This window comes from Callorhinchus milii, unplaced genomic scaffold, assembly GCF_018977255.1.
Source record: "Callorhinchus milii isolate IMCB2004 unplaced genomic scaffold, IMCB_Cmil_1.0 Scaffold23, whole genome shotgun sequence".
Lineage (NCBI taxonomy): Eukaryota > Metazoa > Chordata > Chondrichthyes > Chimaeriformes > Callorhinchidae > Callorhinchus > Callorhinchus milii.
In genome coordinates, this window is record NW_024704764.1 from 6,980,063 (window position 1) to 6,993,062 (window position 13,000).

Genomic DNA, 13,000 nt, shown 5'->3' on the forward strand with positions numbered 1-13,000 from the left:
AGAACGAACTCAAAAGACGTGGGCAGAGTTTATTTACTCGATAATTACTCATGAGTTAACTGGAAATATTTAATTAGCTTAGCGGCTGGTTAATTTATGCCACTGTTGGATTCTCCAGGACCGGAGAGTCTTAAGCAAACTCTAATTAAGCTTCCCTGAATAATGAATTGCTGGTGTAATCATTTATTCCCTTTTTTTTCTAAATCCTTGTCACTTTCATTACACTGTCAACCTGCCCACTCCCTCTGCTCAGTGGGTTCTGGCCTCAAACCCCATCCACCCCAGCAGCGGGAATCAAGCTTTAATAATAATAATAATTTGATCACTTCAATCCACAACAAAAACAACAACAAGATTATATTTGTATAGTGCCTTTCACATCAGGAGGACATCCCAAGGCGCTGGACAGGGTAATTTCAGACCCGAGCTGGGGTCAGGGCGGGAGAAGAGAAGGGAAGGAAAGTGGGGTGGCCGATGGCATGGTCAAAGAGGAGGGTCTTGAGGCGAGACTTGAATGAGCTACTCCACGACTGTTTGTGGGACACTGCTGTGCACAATTGGCTGCCGCATTTCGCCCACAAAATATACAGTCAATTCGCTTTACAGTATATTCTGTGAAGCGCTTTGAGATGTCTCGGAGATGTGATGAGGCGCTATATCAAATGCAAGGATTATTATTATTATTAACTTTACAGTCGATGCAGTTCCCCCTAAACTCTTACAGCTACAGTGAATATCGAGGCAGCACATTCCTGACCTAAGACCCCCAAAAAGTTTTGTTGCTCAAACGAACCTCATTCAGAGACACATCCAGGAGAGGGATGTTTAATCCTTCCTTTCCCTGTAACTTTCGAGTGATAATCTTTAAATAAAAATTGCGAGGGAGTTTTTTTTCCACCACCATCCGCCCCTGCTCGCAATCCCCCCCACCCCCCAAATTTTTTTCTTTACTAAGATAATGCACATATTGGAACTTGGTGCCATTACAATGCAAATGAATGGAAATCTCCTCTGTTGAGGAAGGAACGGTGTGTGTTCCTTGTTTTTAATGTTAAACAGTGCTCTGAATGTGTATGTCCTGCAACCCAGGCCGCAAAGCGACCTTCCCTTCAATAGGGTCAAACTGAAGCAAACTGGGCCTTTGTTCACGGTGGTCACTTTCATTAACACTTCTGTATCCCTCAACGTTAAAGAGATGTTTTCCTTTTGTTTGCCTTCATCAAGCTATTAAAATCAAATATGCATGACACTCTCCCAAATGATTGCCGGCCCTTTCCTTCCTCCCTCCACCCTACCCCTACCCTTCCCCCCAAAAAACCCCAACCTCCGCGCTCCCAGCAGTGAATCAAATGTGTTTTTCTAATTGGAGAAAATAACATTTGCTTGTAATCGCAGTGTTAATGCGAAGCGAAATGCGAAAGATTTAGCAGTTTTTAAGGTGTGTTTTTTAGTTTAACGCCTCGTCAAATCCACAGTCAATCCACTTTATGGTGTATCCTGTGAAGCGCTTTGAGGCTTCTCAACAACACGATAAGACCCTCTATCAAATGCAAAGATTATTATTATTATTGTGGATTGAGCTCTATGAACTTCTTCCGCATGTGTATGTTTGTGTATGAGAAAAAATGCTGTGGCTGTGGTCAATGCCCAAACGTTAATTAACGGTTTAATTTAAAACGAGGTGCATTGTGAAGCGGAATCTGACCGCGGGAACAAGGTTCCCACTCATCCTCCCACAAATCCCTCAAACCTCAGGCAGTGTCGAACGGGTAGAGGTGCTTAGCTAACGGTGGAAATTGGGAACCGCTCTCCCTCCCACACTCCGCCGGTGCCCTGTGGCTCTCGTTCCCCATCTCTATTCATGTCAGATGTGCATTTAGTTTGAATCCTGAACCATGACTTTAAAAGTAAAGAGAGGGGCTATTCTGAATGAGCCGCAGAAATTGGGGTCGGCTGAGCCCGACAGTGTCTGACTATTGATTACCAAAGATCAGCCTCGGATGGTGCACAAAGTCTCATTTCAACCTAAAAGCCTCGGGCAAATGAGCAGATGGAGATAAAACTAAAATAAAATACATTTAAATACTATCTTGTCCCCGACGTAATCTAATTATACAGAGGATACAGTCAGTGTTTCATCCTTAATCTCGATGTTATCATCTTGTTTTTGTTCAGGGAAGACACCGCAATTGTTTTTGATTGTAACTGAGTTCCATCTGCCGACCTTAAAAGAAGGCCATTCCTTTTATTATAAATTGGTGCCGGTGGAGAAGATATTAGAATCGATTGTAAGGCTAGAAATGGGGCAAGTGAATTGAAAAGCTGGAGCGAATTTAGGAGCAGTTTCCAATGCATCAGAAGAAAGAAATACAACAATAATAATGATAATAATCCTTGCATTTGATATAGTGCCTTATTGTGTCTTTGAGACGTTTCAAAGCGCTTCACAGGATATACTGTAAAGTGAATTGACTGTATATTTTGTTGGAGAAACACAGCAGCCAATTGTGCACAGCAGCGCCCCACAAACAGCTGTGGATTGAGTGACCAAATTATTATTATTTTACATTTTATTATATCAGTATATAAATAAATAGCAGAATCCCACCCCTTGTTCCACAGCTTCAAAGTGAAGGCGCAAACCAAACGTTAGTTTATTAATAATAATCCCTGCATTCGATTTATCACGACTTCGAGATGTCCCAAAGCGCTTCAAGGAATATACCATGAAGTGAATTTGCTGTTTTTATTGTGGGTGAAACTTTTACACATTTTCATCAGTTAAAATAGACTAAAAGTTACCACTAAATAAAGATCTCCGAGATGGTCAAAAGTGCCATGAAAGATGACTGATCAATCAGATTGTGTTGATCATCAGCCTGTATTCAGTCAGGTTCCGCCACGGTTAAGTGCTCTGAGGTGCTACCCTGCGTAGAGGGTAAGTACAAGTTCTGTTGTTGTTGTATTCCTTAAATTAACTTTGCTTTCCATCTACCAACGCAGAACAGAGCCAAATATGGTCACCAGGCTCTAGACTCAACTCCGTACTGAGCCGGTCGGTCGGGAGACACAAAGCAGGCGGTTCTGAAATATGATCTATTTTATAGTCAAACAAAAGGCCAAGTGAAAAGGTTTTTGGTTACCATGAAACTGAAAGGTTCTTAAAATCCTCAAAGGGACAGAGGCTAAACAATGTTTGTGCCTCCTGTCGGCCCCTGCTTTGCAGTTACTGTGGTTTCTATATTGTTCTGGGTCATTCATCACCACATATGGCTGCTCTCATTTGGCTCAGGGTACAACAGTTATACTCACAGACATGCAAAACAAAGCACTTGCCCCCACGATGGCTCAGTTAGTAAAGCTCCTGTCCGGTGTGTGAAACAGCCGTACGATGTCAGTGTCCAAGGCTCGATCCCTGAGTTAGCTCATCTCAGCCAGGACAGCAGTCAGAGTGGCCTCAGTGTCCATGAGCTAGGGAGTGGAAACCCTACCTACCATTGCTGACTTGTAGCTCAGTGGTTAGAGCGCAAGCAAGAGACCTGGGTTCGATTCCTGACAGGGCTAAACGTTGCGCAAGTTTCTTTACTCCACACGCCCCTGTTGACTTGGCAGTAAGTCGGAAACCCGGTCGTTAGTTGATTGGTGGCTCGCTTTTCCAGGGGTAATAATTCCTTCAAAAAAATAATACTAATAATAAATTGGTCACTTCAATCCACGACTATTTGTGGGATGCTGCTGTGTGAAATTGGCTGCCGCGTTTCGCCCACAAAATGTAGTCAATTCACTTTATAGTGTGTTCTGTGAAGCACTTTGAGACGTCTGTGTCAAATGCAAGGATTATCATTATTATTCTATTGATAGTGGATTTGCAGGTTTGGGGGTTGAAATTCTGTTAGCCAAACTAAAGTGGAGTAAAGTGGTCACATTGGTGTTACCTTATATATTTGTTGAGCCAAAGTTAATGCTAATTCCTCCTTTTAAGTGCTAGTCTCCAGAAGACCAAACTCAGATCGCTAGCGCAGTCAGTTGGAGAAGCCATTCACACAAGGCTCTGACCCCAGTTAAACTAGCAAAATGAGGTAATAAATAATCACTACATTTGATGTAGCAGCCTATCATATGACCGAGATGTTTCAAAGTGCTTCACAGGATACAGTAAATTGGATTGACTGTGTATTTTGGGGGCGAAACACAGCAGCCAATTGTGCACAGCAGCGTCCCACAAACGGGCATGAAGTGACCAGTAAGCTTCCCTAAACAGCTGGAGGACCACAAACAATTCACCTGTTGGATTGTCAACCAGAACACTGGGAGAGCATCTGGAATAGCATCACAGGATTATTAACATTAATAATAATAATGCTTGCATTTGACACAGCGCCTTAACATGTCTGCTATACGTCTCAAAGCGCTTTACAGAATGTACTGTAAAGTGAATTGACCGTATATATATTTTTGTGTGTGGACAAAATATGGCAGCCAATTCCGCACAAACAGTTGTGGATTAAGTGACCAAATTATTATTATTTTTTTGGAAGGGATCACTGAAAAGCGAACCACCAATCGACTATCAACCGGGTTCCTACTTACTGCTCGGTAAACAGCGGCGTGTGGAGCCATCTGAACAGGCAGACAGGACCGTTAGTTAACATCTCATCTGAAGGGTGGCATCTCTGACATTGTAATATTTCTCCGGCATTGTACTGAAGGCGATTATCAAATCACATATTGCCATTTTCCCCCTTGAATTTTAAAGATGGATGCTATAAAAATGACTTGGATACATGTCACGATCACTGATTCAACCCAGGGTTTGTGGATGAAATTACCGATGGCAAACTTGGTCCAAACTTCTTGTGACAGTATTCAGCTGTGGAATGAATGCTTTGTTCCACTAAGCAGACGTGGGAACAGAATCAAGTTAAATGCCGATCATATCAAACCACCTGAAAGGACTTTACAGGAAATTGCTGTCAAATAGTAACAATCCTTATTACATCTTCTAGACGTCTCACAGTGCTTTAGAAAATATACTGTAAAGTGAATTGACTGTGTATTTTGTGGGCAAATGTAGTGACTGTGTATGTGTAGGAAAAGATAGCCAATTAAATAGACAGCAATTCACAACTATTTTCAGAACTATTACAAGACTGTAAATAATAATAGTGCTTACATTTGGTTTAATGCCTTTCATGGTGGAAGGATGTCTTATCAGAGCGCTTCACAGGATATACTGTAAAGTGCAGCGACTGTGTGTTTCGTAGGCGAATGAGGCAGCCTTGTGCACAGCAACGTCCTAAATACAGCCACAAAGTTAGTGACTGATTTTAAATGTGCTGGTAATGTTCTTTGTTACGTGGCTCTTAGTTTACACTTTAGTGCAACAAGGCTGAAAGCTCTAAAGAGAAATGGAGTACAGACCAGGTCTGACCACACTTCTGACCTTCCTGGTGGGGAAGGGAGTCTGCCACCTTGTCTGACAAGTTCCATGACAGGGAAACATATTTAGTTGCTAAAACTCGGACATGCTCAGGAAAGAAGCTGAAAGGGGAGCTTAGTACTTCCTGCTGTGTCCGATGGATTAAGCAGTTGGAAGTTTTTTTCTCTCTTGGTAGGAGAAGGGGGTGGGGAGATGCACGGAGACGCCACTCGCATTTCAACAGCGTTAATTAACATTCTGGCAAGAGGCGATGGGTCTTTTGAAAGGCCGAGATTTTTAGGACAAGGTGAATGGAAATGCTGGTGCCCAAACAAATGCAGGCAGCTTCAATTAGGCCGAGGGGGTAGGTTAGTCACTCATTGAAAGGCATGAGGTCCCCCTTTTCTAGGCTGACAACAGGGAAAGCTCGGAGTCTCGCAAAGTCCTTTCGGCAGAAAAGCTATGCAAATGGTGCCCTCTGTCCTCTCCGACAGAGTCTCCCTTCTGAACACAACTATCTTTTCAGCAGCTGCTTTACATCTGAAGTGGGTCCATCCTCCTGCCTGACAAGGCACAGGCCTTTCGATTCAGTGCTCCTCATACCCATTGACAGCTGAAACCTTGCTGCCAGCAGGCGCCACAATAGAGGCTCATTTACTCAGAATTAGCAATTCTTTGCATATTCCCCCCAACTTGCTAACAACAGATTCATTCAAAGTCTCTTTAACTTTATTTCATGAGGACATAGTTTGGGATTTTTTTTGTTCCTCACTGATGCCTCCGAAGGAAAGAGTGGCCAATTGTACCAAATGATCGCTTTTTCCGGTCACAAAAGCAAAACCATCTCGAGAGTTAGCGGGCGGCCAATCAATCTGTTACTTGTGGGATTCGGCACAATCGGTGGTTCTCTTGATACGTCAGAGGCAGACAATCGCTCAACGTCATTCGGGCCTTAAACAAAGTGTTGCAGGTTCTTTTTATTTCGCAAAACAACAGACCGGGTTACCAGGCACGTTTAGGAATCGCCCTCAGGGGACTGTCCTCTGTATAACATTGGAGGTAAATTGGCCAGAAATGTCATCTACTCTGTCTTCTCCCAGTCGGTCTCCGATTCCAACACTTTCTTTCACATAAGTGGAATTGGCGCCATAGAAACTCAAGTTGTTGTTGTTGTTGTTGTTGGATAATTCCCGTTCGTGGATTTTTAGTTTGATGACTCGGGAATCAGCAGCTCACTGACCGCCCTTTTGAAACAAAATTCAGGTCAGAACGAGACTGACTTAGGTCTTTTCAGATACAGTTCAACTCTTACGAATTTAATTCATCTGCATATTGGATGGTTGATGCTAGCTAATCAAGAGAGGTGGAGTCCTGTAGCTCAGTGGTTAGAGCACTCGCTTTGCAAGTGAGAGACCTGAGTTCAATTCCAGGCAGAGGGTGAAACCTTGGGCAAGTTTCCTTACTCCACACAGAGCCTAATAATAATCCCTCCAAAACCAAAAACAATAATAAATTGGTCATTTTCAATCTACGACTGTTTGAGGGACATTGCTGTGCGCAATTGGCTGCCGCGTTCGCCCACAAATATACAGTCAATTCACTTTACAGTGTGTTCTGTGAAGCGCTTTGGGACGTCCTCCCGACGTGAAAAGCGCTATATCAAATGCAAGGATTATTATTATTATTATTAGGGGTTCACTGTTAGGAAGAGCGGGGGCGGGTTGAATCCGTGATTGTGACATATATCCAAGTCGTTTTTGTAACATCCATCTTTAAAATCCAAGGAGGAAAATGTCTTTCGCCTCTTTGCACCCCCGCCCCCACCACCCACCCAATGGAACTCCATCCCACAGTCCCACCACCTCACGCCCTCTCTCACCTCCTTCAAGACCCATCTCAAGACCCTCCTATTCGACTGCGCCTTCAGTCACCCGCCCCTACTCTCCCCGCCCTCCACCTCTCCTGATCCCAACCATCATCTTGTGGATCCCTGACTGTCCAGAGCTTTGGGACGTCCTCCTGATGTGAAAGGCACTGTGTAAATGTAATTTGTTGTTGTTGTTGATAATCCCCTTCGGTGCTGGGGGAGCGCTGTAAGGTTGGAAGTGCCACTCGTCGGATGACACGATAACCCACGGTCCGGTCTGCCTGTTCAGGTGAATGTTGATGATCCTGTATTGCTATCCCAGAGGAGTGAGAGAGAGAAGGAGGGAGGGAGGTTTGAGAGGACAGAGGTTTGGAGGTCACTTTCGAGCTTTGGGGAGTTGGGACTTGGGAGGTCAGGGTCCCAGTGGTTGAGTTAGGGAGGTCAGGGTTCAGAGGTCAGTGAGTTCAGGGGGTCGGGAGGTCAGTATTCGGGAGGATATAGTTTCAGGAGGTCGAAGTTCAGGAGTTTTGGGACTAGGGGATCATTGGTTCCAGGGATACACTCACAGACCAAATGTTCTTTCCCAGCTGTTTGACACAGAGTCAACAACACAACGATTTGCATTTATAACTGCCCTGTGTCACACACGTCACTCACGTGTAAGGAAAGTACGGTCGAAGAGGAGGGTCTTCAGTCATGATCTAAAAGAGGGGAACAAGGTATTACACATGGCTGTACTTATTTGTCAATTTATATATATTTGGCTCATTTTATCGGGGTCCATATCAGCGATTCACAACAACAACTTTAATTTTTAGAGCACCTTTCACACTAGGAGGACATCCCAAGGAAGCTGGACAGTCAGGGATCCACAGCATGAGCGCGGTCGAAGAGGAGGGTCTTTATAAACAGAACCGGTTCTGAGAAGCTGCATTTGACCACTTTTGTCCTCGGACCTTTTGATTTAGGCGTCACCATTGATGGAATGTCTTCCTGACGTGTCACCAGTTCCAGGGCAGCTGCTGAGAATGTTATTTTTACTGAATTAGCAGATGTTCCGAGCCAGTGGGGATGTGTAAACACTCGAGATGTTGCCTGGAGGAAGTTTTTTTGGGGTGGAGGGGGGGTGGGGAGGAAAAGTTCCCACCACCGGGGTGTGGGTTTTAATTCTTCTCCTCTACAAAGCGCTTGTGTAAACAGCTCTCTGGAATGAATCACTCTCTCGCTAACCAGCTGTAGTTGACCAAACTTCTAATTGCTTTTTTTTTGCTTTCCCCAATTTTCCTGCCTTCTAAGGCATGTGATTTGTTGCCTTCTGCTGGGTCCCAGAGTTGATGTTATCAGCCCACGTGCATTCCACCTCAAGCAACCTTTGTAGCACCTTTGCTATCCATCTCCTTTGATTCTACACTTATAATAATAATAATCCTCGCATTTGATACAGCGGCTTATCACGTCTTCTAGTCGTCTCAAAGCGCTTCACAGTATATAATGTAAAGTGAATTGACTGTATATTTTGGGGGCGAAACGCGCCACTCAATTGCGCACAGCAACGTCCCCACGGAATTATTACCCCCGGAAAATTGATCACAAATCGACAAACATCCGGGTTTCTCCTTACTGCCAGGTAAGCAGAGGCATTCGGAGTAAGGAAACTTGCGCTGCCGGGAATCGAACCCAGGTCTCTCGCTTGCAAGGCGAGTGCTCTAACCACTGAGCTTACAGGATTCCACTTAGTGTTATCTGCAAATTAGACTATCTTACACTGGGTCTGCGAATCCAAGTCATTAATATATGTGGGTAACAAGAGAGGTATCACTACAGACCCCTGAGGTATCCCACTTAATTTGGTACCTACCCCCATTTTGACCCAGCTCCCTTAACACCAACCCTCTGAAGCAATAGCGAGACTGAGATAAGAGACAGGATGATTTTTCAGACCGAGAGAGAGAGAGGAGAGGGCAAAACGAGGCAGTCAATTGCGCACAGCAGTGTCCCACAAACAGTCGTGGGTTGAGTGACCAAATTATTGTTTGGAGACAGCTGGCCCTCTTATCTCTGAAACAGAGACTGAAATGTCAAAGTGCTGCTCAGAGACATTGGCGACCTGTATTTGACTTGGGGGGGGAGAAGGATATGCCTTGGCTCCAAAGATCAAGTAAAGTGTCAACCTATATCCAAACACTGATAAATGATGAAGCCTAAAACCCGTGATAATTACACTGGCTGTGGTTTCTTTCTTATCATGACAACAATGTTAATCAAGATGGATCAACACAAGGGAATTCACTGAGCATCAAAAAGCCTTTTGCCAGCAGATAAGGGAAGTTCCACGCTCCTCTCCTCTCTGCGGATAAACAGATGCTTGTGATAAATACTCGTGTTCAACAAAGCAATAGAAGGATTAATGGCATCCCCAATCTGTCCTTATTCACGTATTAATTATTTACCAATTATTCAGTATTTCACTAAACTTTACAGTAAAACTCTTTGAGATATCCTCTCGATGTAAAGAGACTATAATAATAATCCTTGCATTTGGTACAGCGCCTTATCACGTCTTTGAGACGTCTCAAACCGCTTCAGGGAATATACTGTGAAGTGAACTGACTGTATTTTGTGGCCAAAATGTGGCAGCCAATTGCGCACAGCAGCGTCCCACAAATAGTCGTGGATTGAAGTGATCAAATTATTATTTTTTTTCAAGGAATTATTACCCCCCAGAAAACTGATCCGCCAATCGACCAATAACCGGGTTCCTACTTACAGCAAGGTAAACAGAGGCTTTGCCCCGTGCACTCACACAGTGTCCCTCTGCCGCCCTGGTTCGTAGCACTGTTGTCTCTGGGTCAACGAGAAAAGTTTTGCGTTCAAACCCCACATGAGGACCTTGAGCTCACAGTCCAGGTTGACATTCCAGTGTAGTATGGGGTGTGGGGGTGAGGGGTGTTGGAGGAATGGCACATTATTGGAGGTACAGTCCCTCTGATTAAACTGAGGTCCTGTCTGACTGTTCGGGTTGGATATTAGTGGTTAGGCGCTGTTTGAAAGAGAATGGCATTTCCCTTTCATTTGCCTACAAATACACGGCACTTAAGAGTAATTCCCTGTGAAGCGGCTCCAAGACATTATAACAAGGTTCTACATGAAATGGAAGGATTATTATTTGCTGCCGAGAAGGAACAGTCAGTACATAACTCGAGTGGGGAACACCGCACAGGATGTAAACTGTATCAGCAAGGCCCCTTGCTTAGAGACGCCCAGGGGAACGCATTCAGTTTGAATCATCCTGCCCAGAGCTGAATGCGGTCTCCAAGGAGCTGTAAGAATTAATGAGGCTTTTGACTCTCGCAAATTTCAAACATAAATAATGGGAATTATTCCAAATTCCTGCACTGGACTAACAGCAATTCCAAATTCTCAGTATTTTGCGAAATTACTTACTGTGTAATCGTTTGCCGTTGAGGATCAAGGCTGATCCTGAGTAAAAAAAAATTTATTCGAAGAGATATGAAGATCAGGGACATTTTGTTTACAGTGTAGTGCCGGATGTATATGTTCCCTTTGCAAAGAACCAATAGCAGGCAGTGCAGCAACAACGACAACTTGCGTTTCTATAGTGCACCTCACGCAGGATAGTGTCCCAGAGCGCTTGACAATTATGGAGCATGACACCGAGCCAGGGGGTGGGGGGTGACCATAGGCACGGTCGAAGAGGAAGCTCTCCAGCATGATCTGAAGATGGGGAAGAAGTGCATTGTGTGACTGGGGTGAAACGCCACAAATTCATCACATTATAACAATAAAAATCCTTCCATTTGATGCAACGCCTTTCACGTCAGGAGGGCGCCTCAAAGCACTTCACAGGATTTACTGCAAAGCAAAGGGACTGTGTATTTTTGTAGGTGAATGCAGACAGACAATTCGTGCACAGGAATATCCCACAACCAGATCTGAAGTGAATGATCAATCTTATCTAGGGGTGGGGGGGGGCTTAATAGTCCTGGGAGAAATCTGGGAGAAATCCCCTTCCCTTTCTGAACAGTGATAACACCCATCAATGTAGATACAGACGGGTCCTCAGTTCAATGTCTCATCCGAAGCTCGGCATCCCCAAACATGCAATGCTCCCACCAGTACTGCACTGGCATGTCAGCCTGGACATTTAGTTCAAAGACCCAACATGGGGCTTGAACCCACAATCTTCTTACTTGGAGACGAGAGTGCTGTAGGATACAAAAAGATATGACATTTGAGTCCAATGCATTCCCTTAAATCCCTGCACAGCGTTCCCAGTATTCCAAGGGAGCAGCCGGATGGCAACGGACATAATTCCATTAGCTTTTCCCTGCACAGCCCGCACATTACATCACTTCACAACAGTTATTCAACAGTTTATACCTGTCACGGCAGAGGGGTATTTACAGTGTCTGCAATTAATGGACAAAAGCAACATTGAAATCTAATTTCACAACAGCCAATGTGCAGTGCTCAAAGCTCCAGGATTATAATTAGTTGGTGAAAAGGTTAACGTACCACAAAACCACAAGGAGAACACAAAGGGCCCATTATTCGCAAACAAAAATCTTGTTGTTCCAATTGCTCAATCACACCTACGGCTCGATGAAAACGCGATGAGATTGGGGACGTTTATTAGGTTCACTTTTACTCCGCATTCAAGCCCGTAAGCATTCAATATAAATAATGGGACTTGGGGGTCGAAATTACCATCCGTGAATGTGTCTGCTGTGAAGAGATCTGGACGAGATTTGCGCTGAAGCAGGAATGATGAGATATTATAACAATAATAATTAAACCAATGATACCAACGTGCATTTATTTGGTGCCCTTCACGCAGGGTAGCGCCTTAGAGCACTTAATATGTCATAATCCTCAGAATATATGTCATGATCCTTAAAGGTATAGCGCCTTTCACATCGAGAGGACGTCCCAAATTAGTTTCACAGGATTTACTGTGAAGTGTAGTGACTGTGTGTTCCAATTTGCACACAGCAATGTTACACAAACAGCCATGAAAACCGTGAACCACTCAATCCTCCTCCACCGCCTCTCCTCCCACCTCAACCTTCAAGGTTCTGTCCTTGACTGGTTCAGGTCCTACCTTTCACACCGCCTCCACTTCGTTGCAGCAAACGGCTTCTCCTCCAGCCCCGCACCGTCTCGCGTGGTGTTCCTCAGGGCTCTGTCCTCGGTCCCCTCCTCTTCACCCTCTACATGCTCCCCCTTGGTGACATCATCCGCAGACATGGGGTAAATTTCCACATGTATGCAGATGACACCCAACTCTATCTCTCTATCTCCACCCTCAACTCCAGGACTACTGGTTTCCTGACCGACTGCCTGTCCGACATCAAGTCCTGGACGAGGGACAACTTTCACCAACTCAAAGTCAGCAAGACCGAGGCCTTCCTGATTGGCTCGCGCCAGCGCCTCCGCACCTCGGGCGCCGGCAGCATCAGCCTCCACGGCTGCACACTCAACCTCACTAAGCCAGTCAGGAACCTGGGTGTTTGACCCTGAACTGTCCTTTCTCCCCCACATCAGCGCCATGACCGGCACAGCCTACCACCACCTCCGCAACATTGCCAGACTCCGCTACTGCCTCACCCCTCAGGCTGCCCAAACCCTCACCCACGCATTCGTCACATCAAGGCTCGATTACGGGAACTCACTCCTCATCGGCCTTCCCAACT